The sequence below is a fragment of the Emys orbicularis genome, chromosome 20 (genome assembly GCF_028017835.1).
Source record: "Emys orbicularis isolate rEmyOrb1 chromosome 20, rEmyOrb1.hap1, whole genome shotgun sequence".
Classification (NCBI taxonomy): domain Eukaryota; kingdom Metazoa; phylum Chordata; order Testudines; family Emydidae; genus Emys; species Emys orbicularis.
Genome location: NC_088702.1, coordinates 17310781 through 17324026, shown reverse-complemented (window position 1 = coordinate 17324026; position 13246 = coordinate 17310781). Strand labels below are relative to the sequence as shown.

The following is a 13246-nucleotide window of genomic DNA, read 5'->3' as shown; positions in this document are numbered from 1 at the left end:
TGAGATCAGGGCCCTGTTGGGCCAGGCGCAGCGAGAGACAGGCCCTGCCCCAAAGAGTTTACAGGCTCCATACCCAAAAAGTTGGGAGGAGAAACAGAGGCCCAGTGTCACACAGCAGCACTGAGAATAGAACCCAGGCGTCCTGGCTCCTCCTGCTCTAACCAGTAGCCCCCACTCCCCTCCCAGAGCCTGGATAGAACCCAGGCGTCCTGGCTCCTCCTACTCTAACCAGTAGGCCCCACTCCCCTCCCAGAGCCTGGATGGAACCCAAGTGTCCTGGGTCCTCCTACTTTAATCAGTAGCCCCCACTCCCCTCCCAGAGCCTGGATAGAACCCAGGCGTCCTGGCTCCTCCTACTCTAACCAGTAGGCCCCACTCCCCTCCCAGAGCCTGGATAGAACCCAGGTGTCCTGGCTCCCAAAAAGGGCGGGAGTGGGGTCTAGTGGTTAGAGGAAGGGAAGCTGGGCATCAGGACTCCTGGGTTCCATTCCCAGCTCTGGGTTAAAGTGGGGTCTGGTACGTTAGCACAGCTGTGGCTGGGAGCCAGGACTCCTGGGTTCTTCCCATCCCCCCCTTAACCATCTCGCACAGCAGGAGGGGGCTGGGCAGGAAGTGGTGATGGGGTGAAAACTACCAAGAAATGCAAATCCTCGAAGGAGCCTGTGCCAGGAACCGGGTGGTGCAGAAACCATGGCCCCCTCCCCACCTCTTATCCCCCCTTGACTGGTATTGGATCGTGCCCCCTGGGCTGCCAATCCACCCCCTACGGGTCCCGGGGGGCAGAGAATAGCCACAGCGCAGGGCGGGCCGCCCACACCCCCAATCCATCCCCTACGGCCCCTGGGGGACAGGGAATAGCCACAGTGCAGGGTGGCCTGGCCACACCCCCAATCTGTCCCCTATAGGCCCTGGGGGGCAGAGAATAGACACGGTCCTGGGCACCCCATCCAATGGAAGTGTTAAGTGTCACAGTGACCCAAGGTGTGTGTATAGGAGGGGAATGGGGTGTGTGTGTGTACGGATTTGTGCATGTGTTTGTGTATGTCTCGGGTTCTGCAGCGTTTGTGTGTGTGGGCGGGTGTTTGTGTAGCTGTGGGGGGGTTGTGTGTGTGGCTGTGCAGGTGTGTGTGTTCGTGTGGCTGGATTTGTGCATGTGTTTGCATCTTTAGCGGTTGTGCAAGTGTGTGGCTGGATTTGTGTGGGTGTTTGTGTATGTTAGTAATAATGTGTGTGTGGCTGGATTCATGCATGTGTTTGTGTATGTTTGCAATCGTTTGTGTGTGTGCATGCTCTGCTGCCCTCTGCCAGCAGCAGTGACAACCGCTTCTCCATGTGTCACAGCCCCCATACCGTCAACCCCGGTGGCGATTCCACCATCCTACAAGGGCTGGCTGGCCTGACCCTTCGCCCGTCTGCGGAGTGTGGTGGGGGCTGCAGCTCACCCCCTGTGGCGCAGGAGGGCGCAGGTGTGTGGCGCTGGGCTCAGATGCACCTGGAGGGCAGCTCGGGTGGGGCGGGGCAGGGCCTGTGGTTTCCGTTCTGCATTGCCTGGTGCTGGGCCGTTGCACAAGCCCCAGCCACGCCGCACAGTGTGCCCCGAGAGGGAGTGGGGGGCCAAGCAGATGATCCAGCACCAGGGGGGAGAGGATATGTGGTTGGGGGGAGGGAAGGCCTTGGGCTGCACTGGGGGAGTGCAGAGCAGGGGTGACACCCCAAAAACCTGCAGCGAAGGGATGGACAGATGGAGGGGGTGGGGTAGGTGGATAGAGGAGGCAGCGAGGCAAAAACCTAAAAGAGGAGGGGGGGGGTCTGGTGGTTGTGCGGTGGGGGGCTGGTGGTCAGAATTGCTGGGTTTTATCCCCAGCCCTGGGAAGAGAGTGGGGTCTAATGTTTGGAGTGGAGGGGGGAGGGGCGAGCCAGGACTCCTGGGTTCTCTCCCTGGCTCTGACTCTCTCTTGTGCAATCCCTCGGCAGTTACCCAACCCGCCAGCGTGTGGGAGCGAGGGGGTGGGGCCGGGTTGCGACAGGGCCCAGAGTCCCGTGCCGCCCCTTTGTTCCTCAACCAGGGGCAGGGTGGGGGATGGCCTGGGAGACCCGCCAAGAAAGGTGCTTCCGGTGGGTTTGTGTGTGGGTCACGCTGCCCCCTGCTGGATAGACCGTTCTACATCAGACCCATGGGCCCCTTTAGCCCAGTCTCAGCCCGGGTCAGCCCCTGGGAGCCCATCCCCCTCTGTCGCCACGGCTATGTCTGTTGGTCTGTTGGAAAGGTCCATTCCCATTGGTAGCTGTCCAGTGACAGTGAGTTCCACGGGCCTCGGCACGTGCTGTGCGGGGCAGGAGGACCTTGTGTTGGGAGCAGTGGGAGTGAACTGTGTGTGGTTGTGTCTCTGAGCACGATTGTGAATATTCCGGTGTGTGTGTGTGGCTGGGGATGTGATTGTTTCTCTTTGAGGGGTGGGCTAATGTGTGCCCCAAGTGCGTCGTATGTGAGTGTCTGGGATTGTGTGAGTCCCTTTGTGCGTCAGCGTGTGTGACTGGCTGTGTGGATTTGTGTGTGGTAGCTGTGGTCTGTGTGTGTGTGTGTGAGACCTGCTGCAGGATACAAAGTCCTGCAAAAGCATTTCCTACCAGTTAGCCCAGCAACACGCTGACACTGATACAAACACAGTGTCTCGCACGCACGCGCACACACACACAGCAGGGCTCAGCCCCTCCAGCAGGGGGCAGCAGGGACACACACATCTCCCTAGGGCCAGCTTGGATGAGTTCCCATCCCGACCCGGCACGGTGCTGGTGCCCCCACACGGGGGTGGGCAGGGAAGGGAAGGCACTGATGTGATGGATTTGGAAGGAAGCACTTCAGGAAAATCAGTCAAGGCCCTTAGCCGAGCTGGGACACAGACACAGTTACCCCTGCACCACCCTGGGAGGGGAGTGGGGTCTAGTGGTCAGAGCGGGGTGGGGGCTGGGTGCCAGGACCCCTGGGTTCTATCCCTGGCTCTGGGAGCAGAGGAGGGGGGGGCTAGAGGTTAGAGCAGGGGGACTGGGAGCCAGGACTCCTGGGTTCCATAGTGGCAGCGGTTTTTTCCTGTGTCTCCCTCCCTAGAGATCCCAGCCCCGCCCCCTAGAGGAATCTGAGCAGGGGTGGGGGGGAGGTTGCCCTGCCACTTCAGAGTCATGATTCGATCCCCTCCCCCCCCCACCACGTCAGAAAGTAGGAGCCCCTCCCCACATGTGGAGGAAGCTAGTGAGTTTCTTGGGGGTCTCTGGCAGAGGTGACAGCACCCACCAGACACCCCCTCCTGGCTGCAAGGAGACCCCCCTGCACCCTCCTGGACAGCCCCCTGCTACGAGCGGCCCAGGGGCGCCCAGCCAGGGTCAGGAGGTGAGATGGGGCCACAGTGGCAGGAATGGGGCAGAACTGGGGGCTGGCTACACGGGGGGAAAACCAGGCTGCTCTGTTAAATATTTCCAAGGTTATCGCTGAATACAGGTTTTGGGAATGACTTGAGGGAAATATTTTGTTTCCAAACAGACTCCATATACCAAACGATGGTGCTAATACGCTCCCCCTGCGCCGCTCCCCCATCACCATCTAAGCATCTTCCTAATCCGCAGGGTAGTTCCCCTCTCGGGCGAGGGTGGGAAGCGCCGCCAGCCCCATTTCCCGGACAGGAGAACTGAGGCCCAGAGAGACTGAGTGATGTGCCCGAGAGCACCCGTTCCCGGGAGGCTGGGCCCGGATTCTTTTTCTTAAGGAAGTTTCTGCCCTCCCGCCTCCCCGGTCTGGCCTGCTCCCGGGTCGCTGGGTGGTGCAGGGGCGGGGCCGAGGGGGAAGGGGCGGGCCGAGGGCGGGGCCTTGGAGGAAGAAGCGGCGCGGGGGCAGGGTCCTGGGGAGAAGGGGCGGTGCGAGGGCGGGGCCTGGGGGGAAGGGGCAGTGCGGTGGGGGGATTAGAGGGAAGGGGCGGTGCGAGGGCGGGGACCCGGGGGGAAGGGGCAGCGTGGCGGTGGGGACTCCGACTCGGGGAAGACGCGGCGCGGGGGTGGAAGCTCGGGGAGAAGGGGCGGTGCGGGGGCGGTGCGAGGGTGGGGCCTTGTGGAAAGGGGCGGTGTAGGGGTGGGGATTAGAGGGCGGGGGCAGCGTGGCCGTGGGGACTCGGGGAAAGAGGCGGCGCGAGGGCGGAGTCTTGGGGAAGGGGCGGTGCAGAGGCGGGCCCTAGAGGGGAGGGGCAATCCGGGAGCAGGGATTGGGGGAAGGGGCGAGTGAGGGCGGGGGATTGGGGGAAAGGGGCGGGGTGGGGACGGGGCCTTGGGGGAAGGGGCGGGGCAGGGCCAGGCTTTCAGGAAGAAGGGGAAGCACAAGGGCGGGAACTCGGGGGAAGAGGCGGTGCGGGATTGGGGAATAGGGAAAAGGGGCGGTGCGGGGGCGGGGATTCGGGGGAAGAGGCAGCGTGAGCGCGGGGGTCGGGGAGAAAGTGAAGCGCAAGGGGGGGAATTTAGGAGAAAGGGCGGTGCGAGGGCGGGGCCTCAGGGAAAGGGGCGGTGCAGGGGCGGGCCCTAGAGTGAAGGGGCAATCTGGGAGCAGGGATTGGGGGAAGAGGCGAGTGAGGGCAGGGGATTGGGGCAAAGGGGCGGGGTGGGGGCGGGGCCTTGGAGGAATGGGCGGGGCTTAGGGGGAGGGGCAACGTGGGAGCGGGGATTCGGGGAAGGCGTGAGGGCGGGGACTAGGAGGGAAGGGCGGTGTGAGGGCGGGGCATCGGGAAAGGGGCGATGCGGGGACGGGGATTAGGGGGAATGGGCGGAGCGAGGGCGGGGCCTGCAGCTGAAGGCGAAGCGTGAGGGAGGGGGCTCGGAGGAAGGGGGGGCGGCCACGTTCCGGCGCTGGTGCCCCCCCACCCCCATTTTTAGGGACCGGAAATCCCATCGCCCCTGCACACCCCCCGCCCCCAGAAAACTCCCCTTGATGCACAGCCCGGCTCTCGCTGCCCGGCTCCCTGCGCTGAGCGCAGCCGCTGGGGGGAGCGCAGGGCAGGGCCGGTGCGGGCCCGGGGGCTGGATCAGTGGCGGAGGGACGCGCCCCCAGGGCTGGTTCCGAGAGCGGGGCTCCGGCAGCACGGGGCACACAGCGTCTGTTGCAGGCAGGGCGAGGAGTTGACACCGACGGGAGGCGTCACACGTCAGTGGGCGGGGTTATGCAGATCAGCGGTGTCTGGCGGCAACACAGACCAGCTGGCTGATCCCAAGGAAGCGGGCGGAGAGAATTCTCTGTGTGGGAGCAGAATTCGGTGTGGAGAGTTGGTGCTTTGAGTGAGTGTATCGGAGTCACTTCGGGGCAGCGATTGGCACGTAGCTAGGAAGGTATGAAAGCAGGTCCTGGTAACATTGAAAGAAATGGGAGCGCGAGGGGGGCGCGCTGTTCCGAAGAAAGGTATCGCTTCCCGGCTCTTTGAGCTCTGGTCAAGTGTAGTATCTGTTCTTATCAGTTTAATATCTGATATGTTCTCGATGTGAGAACTTTATATTAAATGGATTTTTGGAACAAGGAGTTGGACTAGGAGCTTGCTTCTTCCACTCCATGCATCAACCTGGTATTGCAGTACTTCCAGGTATGGTGCGCCTCCCTCTGGGGAGAACATGGTGGTTCAAAAAATAGAAAAAAAAAGGTTTTGGGTTGTTTCGATGCTCATACCGTTCAACTGTGTTTTCTATCGCTTTATCTGTTTTTCTTTTTCCCTGATTGGGGTTTACCTGCTTTGGCAGCTGTTCGTTTCATTTTTATTCTACTGTTTCATAAAATTTTGAGAAAGTTGGTTCTCAGGCGTTATGGAAGTGTGGGCTTTGGGTCAGTGTCTCTCAGTAGTGTTGTCACAAGAGAGAGTTCTTCCATTCCTTTCCCCTTGTGAAAATATTCCCGTTGTCACGCAGGGAGCAGGATGAGATCACATGGAGGAGAGAGGACTGTTCCAGGAGCTCCAGTATGGAACCAGTCCAGATCCAAACAAAACCCATGGAGTTATCTCCCTAGCAACAATCCTTTGCAATCGTATTTGTCTCTCTACTCAGGGTAAGAAATTAGTTATCTCCCTAAAACAAGCAGGCAGTTTCAAATGCAGTATTTGTGTAATTTGCATGCCTCAATAATGTTTTATGTATTATGCTGCTTATACGCTGTCGAATATTTAAGTGGACAAGGATAAATCCTCTTCATAAAGTGTTACTTAGAATATCAGGGTTGGAAAGGACCTCAGGAGGTCACCTAGTCCAACCCCCTGCATCGTTATTGGGAAGTCCTTTGCTGGCAACATTTACAGCGCTGACTCTCAGTCCTCTTCTAAGGGCTTGATCTTGTTTTACTGAAGTCAGTGGGAGTTTTACCACTTGTTTTGCTTGGATCTGGACTGGTTCCGTACTGGAGCTCCTGGAACAGTCCTCTCTCCTCCATGTGATCTCATCCTGCTCCCTGCGTGACAACGGGAATATTTTATGATTCTAAGTAACACTTTATGAAGAGGAATGGGCGGGGCTTAGGGGTGGGGCACCTACCTCGTGTGGGTAGGTGCTGGGGCTCAGTGGGGCACTTACCCGGCATCAGGAGCAGCAGCTGGGCAACTGGGGGACTCCCACACTTCCATAACGCCTGAGAACCAGCCTTTTCAAAATTTTATGAAACAGTAGAATAAAAATGAAACAAACAGCTGCCAAAGCAGGTAAACCCCAATCAGGAAAAAAGAAAAACCGATAAAGTGATAGAAAACACAGTTGAACGGTATGAGCATCGAAACAACCCAAAACCTTTTTTTTTTTCTATTTTTAGAACCACCATGTTCTCCCCAGAGGGAGGCGCACCATACCTGGAAATACTGCAATACCAGGTTGATGCATGGAGTGGATGGAGCAAGCTCCTAATCCAACTCCCTGTTCCAAAAATCCGTTTCATATAAAGTTCTCACATCGAGAACATATCAGATATTAAACTGATAAGAACAGATTTAAATTTTTATTAGAGAATATTTAAAAATAAACGGTACAAAAGATTTGAAGAGTCAGTTGTCGATCATTGGGGGAACATACAGAGTATGGGGGGGATGTTGTTATGTCAGGGTTGGCAGCACACATAATACATACAGACTGTGATGTCTCCAATGGGGGGGTAAGCGGTGGGCGAGATCAAGACACAGTTGGTAAGCGGTGAGGGTCAATCATCCACATAGGGGGTACCAATAGTCATGGGTACGAGTAGGTGGGCTGGGTAATGGTGATGGGGCGACCCTCACGTGGTGGGATTCAGTTAGGTTGGGTAGGATCGGGGTTCAGCGAAAGAGGCCCAGCGGGGGGGAGGGGTTAATAGGTCCCTTCCCCCTTGCGGGTGGGCGAGGTCTCCCCGGCTCACTCTTGGCATTGGCGGTGGCCGGTGAGGTTGGGTGGGTTCAGGGCTCAAGGGATAAGGCCCATCGGGGGGGGGGGTATATAAGCCCCTTTCCCCTTGCGGGTGGGCGAGGTCCCACCGGCTCACTCTCGTTATCGGCGGTGGCCGGTGGGGTTGGGCTGGTTCAGGGCTCGGGGGGGATATGGGTCCCTTCCCCCTTGCGGGTGGGCGAGGTCTCCCCGGCTCACTCACTGAGTTGACGGTGGCCGGTGAGGTTGGGTGGGTTCGGGGCTCCGGGGGTAGGGTCCCGTAGGAGGGGGTTTAAAGGTCCCTTCCCCCTTGCGGGTGGGTGAAGTCTCCCTGGCTCATTCTCGGCATTGGAACTGGCCGGTGGGGTTGGGGCTCAGGGGGTAAGGTCCCTTCCCCCTTGTAGGTGGGTGGGGTCCCCCCGGCTCGCTCTCGGAATTGGCGGCGGCCGGTGAGGTTGGGTGGGTTCGGGGCTCAGGCCCAGTGGGGGGGGGGGGGGGGAGGGTTAGTGAGTCCCTTCTCCCTTGCAGGTGGGCGAGGTCTGGTCGGCTCACTCCTGGTATTGGCGGTGGCCGGTGATGTGTTCCGTGTAGATGTCCCGGGACCAACGGATAGTGTCTGAGACCATTAGGCGTCTCATGAGCCGTGCGTAGTGACGGCCCACTCCACAGGTCTTCAGCACTCGCTCATTGCACGGGTCCCAGGCACCCAGGGCCCCGACAAGCAGAGCGTCTGTGTGTACCTCGTAGCCCTTTGACCGCAGGGCGTCAGCCAGGGGGGCGTATTTTTCAAGCTTGCGGGCTCGGGCTACACGGAAGGCCGGGGTCCTGTTCTCGAACGGAATCGTTACGTCGACCAGGATGATCTTTTTACCGACCTCGTCCGTGACGACGATGTCTGGGCGCAGCGGGCTGTCGGTGCCGGGGACGGTGCGGTTAACGGTGACTTCCCCCAGGCGCGGGTCGATGGCCTTCACCAGGCGGTCCTGGGCGGCGTTGTGTCGCAGTTGCCAGGCTCTGGCGTGGGGCTTGCAACTGCATAGGACGTGGGGCAGGGTTTCGGCGACGTACCCGCACTTCCTGCAGCGCTTGTCCCGGTTCCCGTGGCGGATGGCACCGTTGAGGGGGACGCAATTCAGCCGGGCGCGGTGTATGAACCGCCAGTCGGCGAACCGGGTGAAGCTGCCCGTGGGGAGGAAGTGGTTGCTGGAGTCCCACTTGCTGGTTACTTCGAAGGCCTTACCCTGGTCCGGTTTTTTCTTCAGGGTGTCCACGTAGAGCGCGTGGACGGCGGCCTTCAGGGATCTCTCCAGCACGCCTCTGGCTCCGGGGGCGACGATGGTGTTGTCCTCCGTTCCGATCCGCGGTATCAGGACTCCCAGCTCCTGACGTTCCTCGTTCCATTCCCAGCGGCAGCCCAGTCGCTTCCCCAGGCGGTGTGTGGCATTGCGGGCGCGGGACCATAGTGAAGCGAAGTCGCCCCTGTCCCGGGCGAAGTCGCCGTCCAGGGAGCCGCTCAGATAGGTGGCCACATCTCGGTCGGAGGGAGGTCTGCCGATACGTTTCTCGGTGGCGGCGCGCAGGGCGGTCGTTGCAACGTTCTTCACCTTGGTGTCCGGGCACGTCAGGAGGCGGAAGGCGTGCGTGATGACCGCGATGTCACATAGGTCTCCCATACGGGGGACGCCGGCACCACCGTGCCTGTGCTGGATGTAGATGAGCTCGTTGCTGGCTCTCCGGGGCAGGGACAGCCATTCCTTGACCAGCCGCCGGATGGTGTTGTCCGCCTTGTTGAGGGGCACCTTTGCCACGGCGGATCCCCTCAGGACGAAGGCGATGCGGGGGATCAGGAAGGTGTTGAGGGCGTTGATCTTCTGCCACGGCGCCAGCAGGGATGTGTCGATCTTGGTGGCATCCTGCAGGATCTCCCGGATGGTGTCCTCGGGGGTCTGCCGGACGCGGAAGCCTGTCGGCGTGCCGAGGTGCTGGTACGCCTGCCCCTCCGCCAGGGGAACGACGGACTCGCCCTGGATGAGGAACTCCGTCATCAGTACCGGGTCCCTCTTGCTCCCGTCAACATGGAGGGACGCGCACTTCTTGGCATTGAAGCGGAGTCCCGTCCAGTCCGCGGCTCTCCCGATGGTGTCGAGCATGCCCTGGAGCCTCTCGGGGTCATCCGCGATCAGGACCAGGTCATCCGCGTAGGCCAAGACGCTCACCCTCTCGCCGTGCAGGTCGAAGCCGTCGGTGCCGTCGGAGATCGCCCGCAGGAGCGGCTCCATGGCGAGGTTGAAGACGATCGGGCTGAGGGGGCAACCCTGCTTCACGCCGCTGTGGATCGGTATCTCGGCGGTCTCCCCTTCTACCGAGCGGATGGTGGTGCTGCAGCCCTCGTACAGTTCCCGGATCAGGTGGAGAAAGGCCTCCGGCATCCCAAACTCCTGGAGTGTGTCGAAGATGTGGTGGTGGGGGATGGACCCGAAGGCGTTGGCCAGGTCGAGCCACGCTATCGCGCACTGCTTCCGCGTTCTCCTGGTCGTCTGGATGACGGTCTGGAGCAAGAAGTTGTGCTCGTAGCACCCCTCCGATGGCATGAAGCCCTTCTGGGCGGGGCTGATGGCTCCCCCGGTCGTCGCCCACTCCGTGATCCTGGCTGCCAGGCAGCTGGCGTATAGTTTGTACATGGTGGAGCAGAGGGAGATGGGTCTCCAGTTGCTGGGGTCGTCTCGCTCGCCCTTCTTGTGAATCAAGACGGTCATGGCCTTCTTCCAGGAGGTGGGAGATCGGCCAAATCGCTTGCACAAGTTGAAGATGCTGGATAGTACGAGGCAGCCAGGGTCCCGCTTCTTTAGGAGGCTGTAGGGGATGCTGTCTTTTCCAGGCGCAGTGTTCTTGGTTCTGGAGAGCCTGGCCGTCACCTCTTTGGGGGTGAAGTCGGCCTCCAGGTCGTCGGCATCGGTAATGCGGGGCAGGGGGCGGAGGCACTCCGGTCGCTGAGCGTCGTTCCTGGGCACGCCGCCAAACACTCCGTGGAAGTAGTTGTAGAGGCGCTCGGGCGGGATCGTGCAGTAAGACGGGGGCCCGTCGAGGACCTCTCTTACAGCTTTGAGGCGGTTCGTCCGGTACAGCTTCTGGATCCTTGAAGCCGCTGCCGGGTCGAAACGGCGGCCGGTGTTCCTCCTTCCAACTCCCCTAGTGTTGGTGTCACGGTGCGGGGCGGGCCGTCTGGGGGCAGGCCGGGTGGTCTCCTGGTTCGGTGTCCTCCTGAAGGCAATTTCTGCGGACAGCTCGCGGGTGAGCCTGTCAATGAGAGGGTCGAATTCCGTGAAGGAAGCTGCCGCTTGGAGCTCCTTGATCCAGGCGGCCTGCCAAGGCGTGGCTGGCCTAGTCTTCGGCCGCTGGTCCTCGGGCTCCTCGGTCGGCGTGGGCAGCGAGTTTGTCGCATGGTCGGCGGGTTGTCTCGCTTGTGGATAGGGGGAACCCTCGGTTGGGTCCCGGGGCGTAGTCGCTGGTGGGGTAGAGTCGCCACCGGTTGTTGGTGGAAACTGGACCGGGTCAATGGGTGCAGGGGTGGTGCCAGGTCTTCCGTGTGCGGCTGTCATCTGGGGGGTTGTCATGGAAGCGTGCGATCTCCTGGTGGCAGGGATCGGCCTGGCGGCCTCTGGGGCCGTACCGGTCCGCCCGACGATGGGGGTCTGGTGCTGCGGCCTGGTTGTGGCGTTGGCTCCTCTGGCAGCAGCGGTTTGCGGAGCGAGCTGGCGGGTGGACCCCGTATCCTCGGCGGGTGGGGTTCGCGGTGCAGGTTGAGGAGTCGCGTTGGCTCTACCTGCGGTAGGTGCCCGTAGGGTGGCCTGAGGGCCGGCGTCGGTTCCGCGGGAGGCAGGAGTACGGGCGGCCACGCGTGGCGGGGCGCTGACCCTTCTTGGGATGGGGTTGTGCTGGTTGGGCGTCGGGAGGGCACTGAGACGCCTCAGCTCAGAGAGCTTCCGGGCTACCTGGGTGGATGTGAAAGGTGTCCAGCTGGCAGGGGATCGGTCGACGTTGCCCGCTGCGGGGGGTGCCGTCGCAATGGTGGAGCCCTGGTTCAATGGCTTGAGGGCTGGAGTGGGTTTTGAGGTAGCGGCTGGCGGGGGCGCCCCGTTTCCTCGCGGCGCAGGAGCAGCGGGCCGGGGCACAGCTGTACGGGCTCTCTTGCAGCTGGCCTGGTGTGCCTTGCATCTTTTCTGGGATTCGAAGGGCAGGTCGCAGAGGGCGCAGCGAAAGGTGGTGGATTTGCCGTGGTATCTCTTTAGGTGCCTGGTGACTCCTCCAAGGAGGTGGAAATGTCGGGGCGGCAAGCAGATGGGGCAGATGAGCGCATCAGCGGCAAGGGGGTATTTCAGGTAGATGGTGTCATCGTCTGCCCCCTGTGGGGCGGGGGTCCCAGCGGTAGTAGAGGTTTCTCCGGTAGAGGTGTCCCGCTGGGGGTCGGGGGGGGTCATCTCTCAGCGGCGGGGACTGCTGGGGAGCAGGGGGCGTGTCCGGGAACCGCAGGAGAACAGGGGAGGCATCTTGTGGTGGCTGGGGCGTAGTGTAGAGTTCCCTTGACAGCAGGGGGGCATTAGGGGGAGTGTTCAGGGTTGGGGGGTCCCCCGGTGGCTGGAGCAGCTGGTGGACAGCGGGGGAGTCACTCGGCAGCTGGAGTGCCAGGTGGTGGGCAGGCAGGTGTGACAATGCGGTTCTGGCGGAACCCAACTGAGAGTGCCAACTCAGGACAAATTGCTCAAACAGGGCAGTTACAGCCCAAGGCTGGGGTTTTCCCACCTCTAAGGCAAACCAAACCAACCAGACTAAGAGGACTTCGGTCTCACCCCACTGGCTAACCGCAAGTCTCATAAGCAATCTCCTTGGACACTCCAGTTTCCCAGATTACCACCAGTGCCACTCGTTATGGGGACAAATGGTTATGAAAACCAAGACCCCAGTAAAAGAAAAAGGTTCTCCTGATCCCAAAGGACCAAGCCCCAGACCCAGGTCAATATACAAATCAGATCTTACCCACAAATCACGCTGTTGCCAATCCTTTAGAATCTAAAATCTAAAGGTTTATTAATAAAAGGAAAAAGATAGGGATGGGAGTTAGAATTGGTTAAATGGAATCAATTACATACAGTAATGGCAAAGTTCTTGGTTCAGGCTTGCAGCAGCGATAGAATAAACTGCAGGTTCCAATCAAGTCTCTGGAGTACATCCCCCACTGGAATGGGTCCTCAGTCCTTTGTTCAAAGCTTCAGCTTGTAGCAAAGTTCCTCCAGAGGTGTGAAGCAGGATTGAAGACCCAATGGAGATGAGGCATTAGCCTTATATAGTCTTTTCCAGGTGTAAGAACACCCCTTTGTTCTTACTGTGGAAAATTACAGCAGAATGGAGTCTGGAGTCACATGGGCCAGTCCCTGCATACTTTGCTGAGTCTCAAGGCATATTTGCCTTTTCTCAATGAGTCCATTGTATAGCTGATGGTTCTTAATGGGCCATCAAGCAGGCTAGGCAGAGCTAACACCAGCTTGTCTGGGATGTCACCCAGAAGCATAGCATAAGTTTGCAACACAGACAGTATAGAGCCAATATTCATAACTTCAACTATAACACTGATACACACATATAGACAGCATAATTATAACCAGTAATCCATAACCTTGTCTTAGACACCCCATTTGACCCCCTTTATACAAGATTTGGGTGCCACTACAGGACCTTGGTTGCAACAATGATCTATATGGTCCCAGATTATATCAATAACGTCACACCCCCAACGCAAAATTGATGCAGGAAGGGATGACACAAACATCACTGACTGCATCCCAAGAGCTCCCCA

General features: G+C 59.7%; 2 non-coding genes across 2 annotated transcripts; one reads left to right on the top strand and one right to left on the bottom strand.

Annotated features, from left to right (window-relative positions):
• The first annotated feature begins 5430 nt into the window (after window positions 1-5430).
• On the top strand, window positions 5431-5622 carry LOC135892858 (U2 spliceosomal RNA). The gene has a single exon (XR_010562312.1). It is a non-coding gene; the product is annotated as a U2 spliceosomal RNA (small nuclear RNA).
• Window positions 5623-6835: 1213 nt separating this feature from the next.
• LOC135892850 (U2 spliceosomal RNA) lies at window positions 6836-7021 on the bottom strand. The gene has a single exon (XR_010562305.1). It is a non-coding gene; the product is annotated as a U2 spliceosomal RNA (small nuclear RNA).
• Window positions 7022-13246: the final 6225 nt, after the last annotated feature.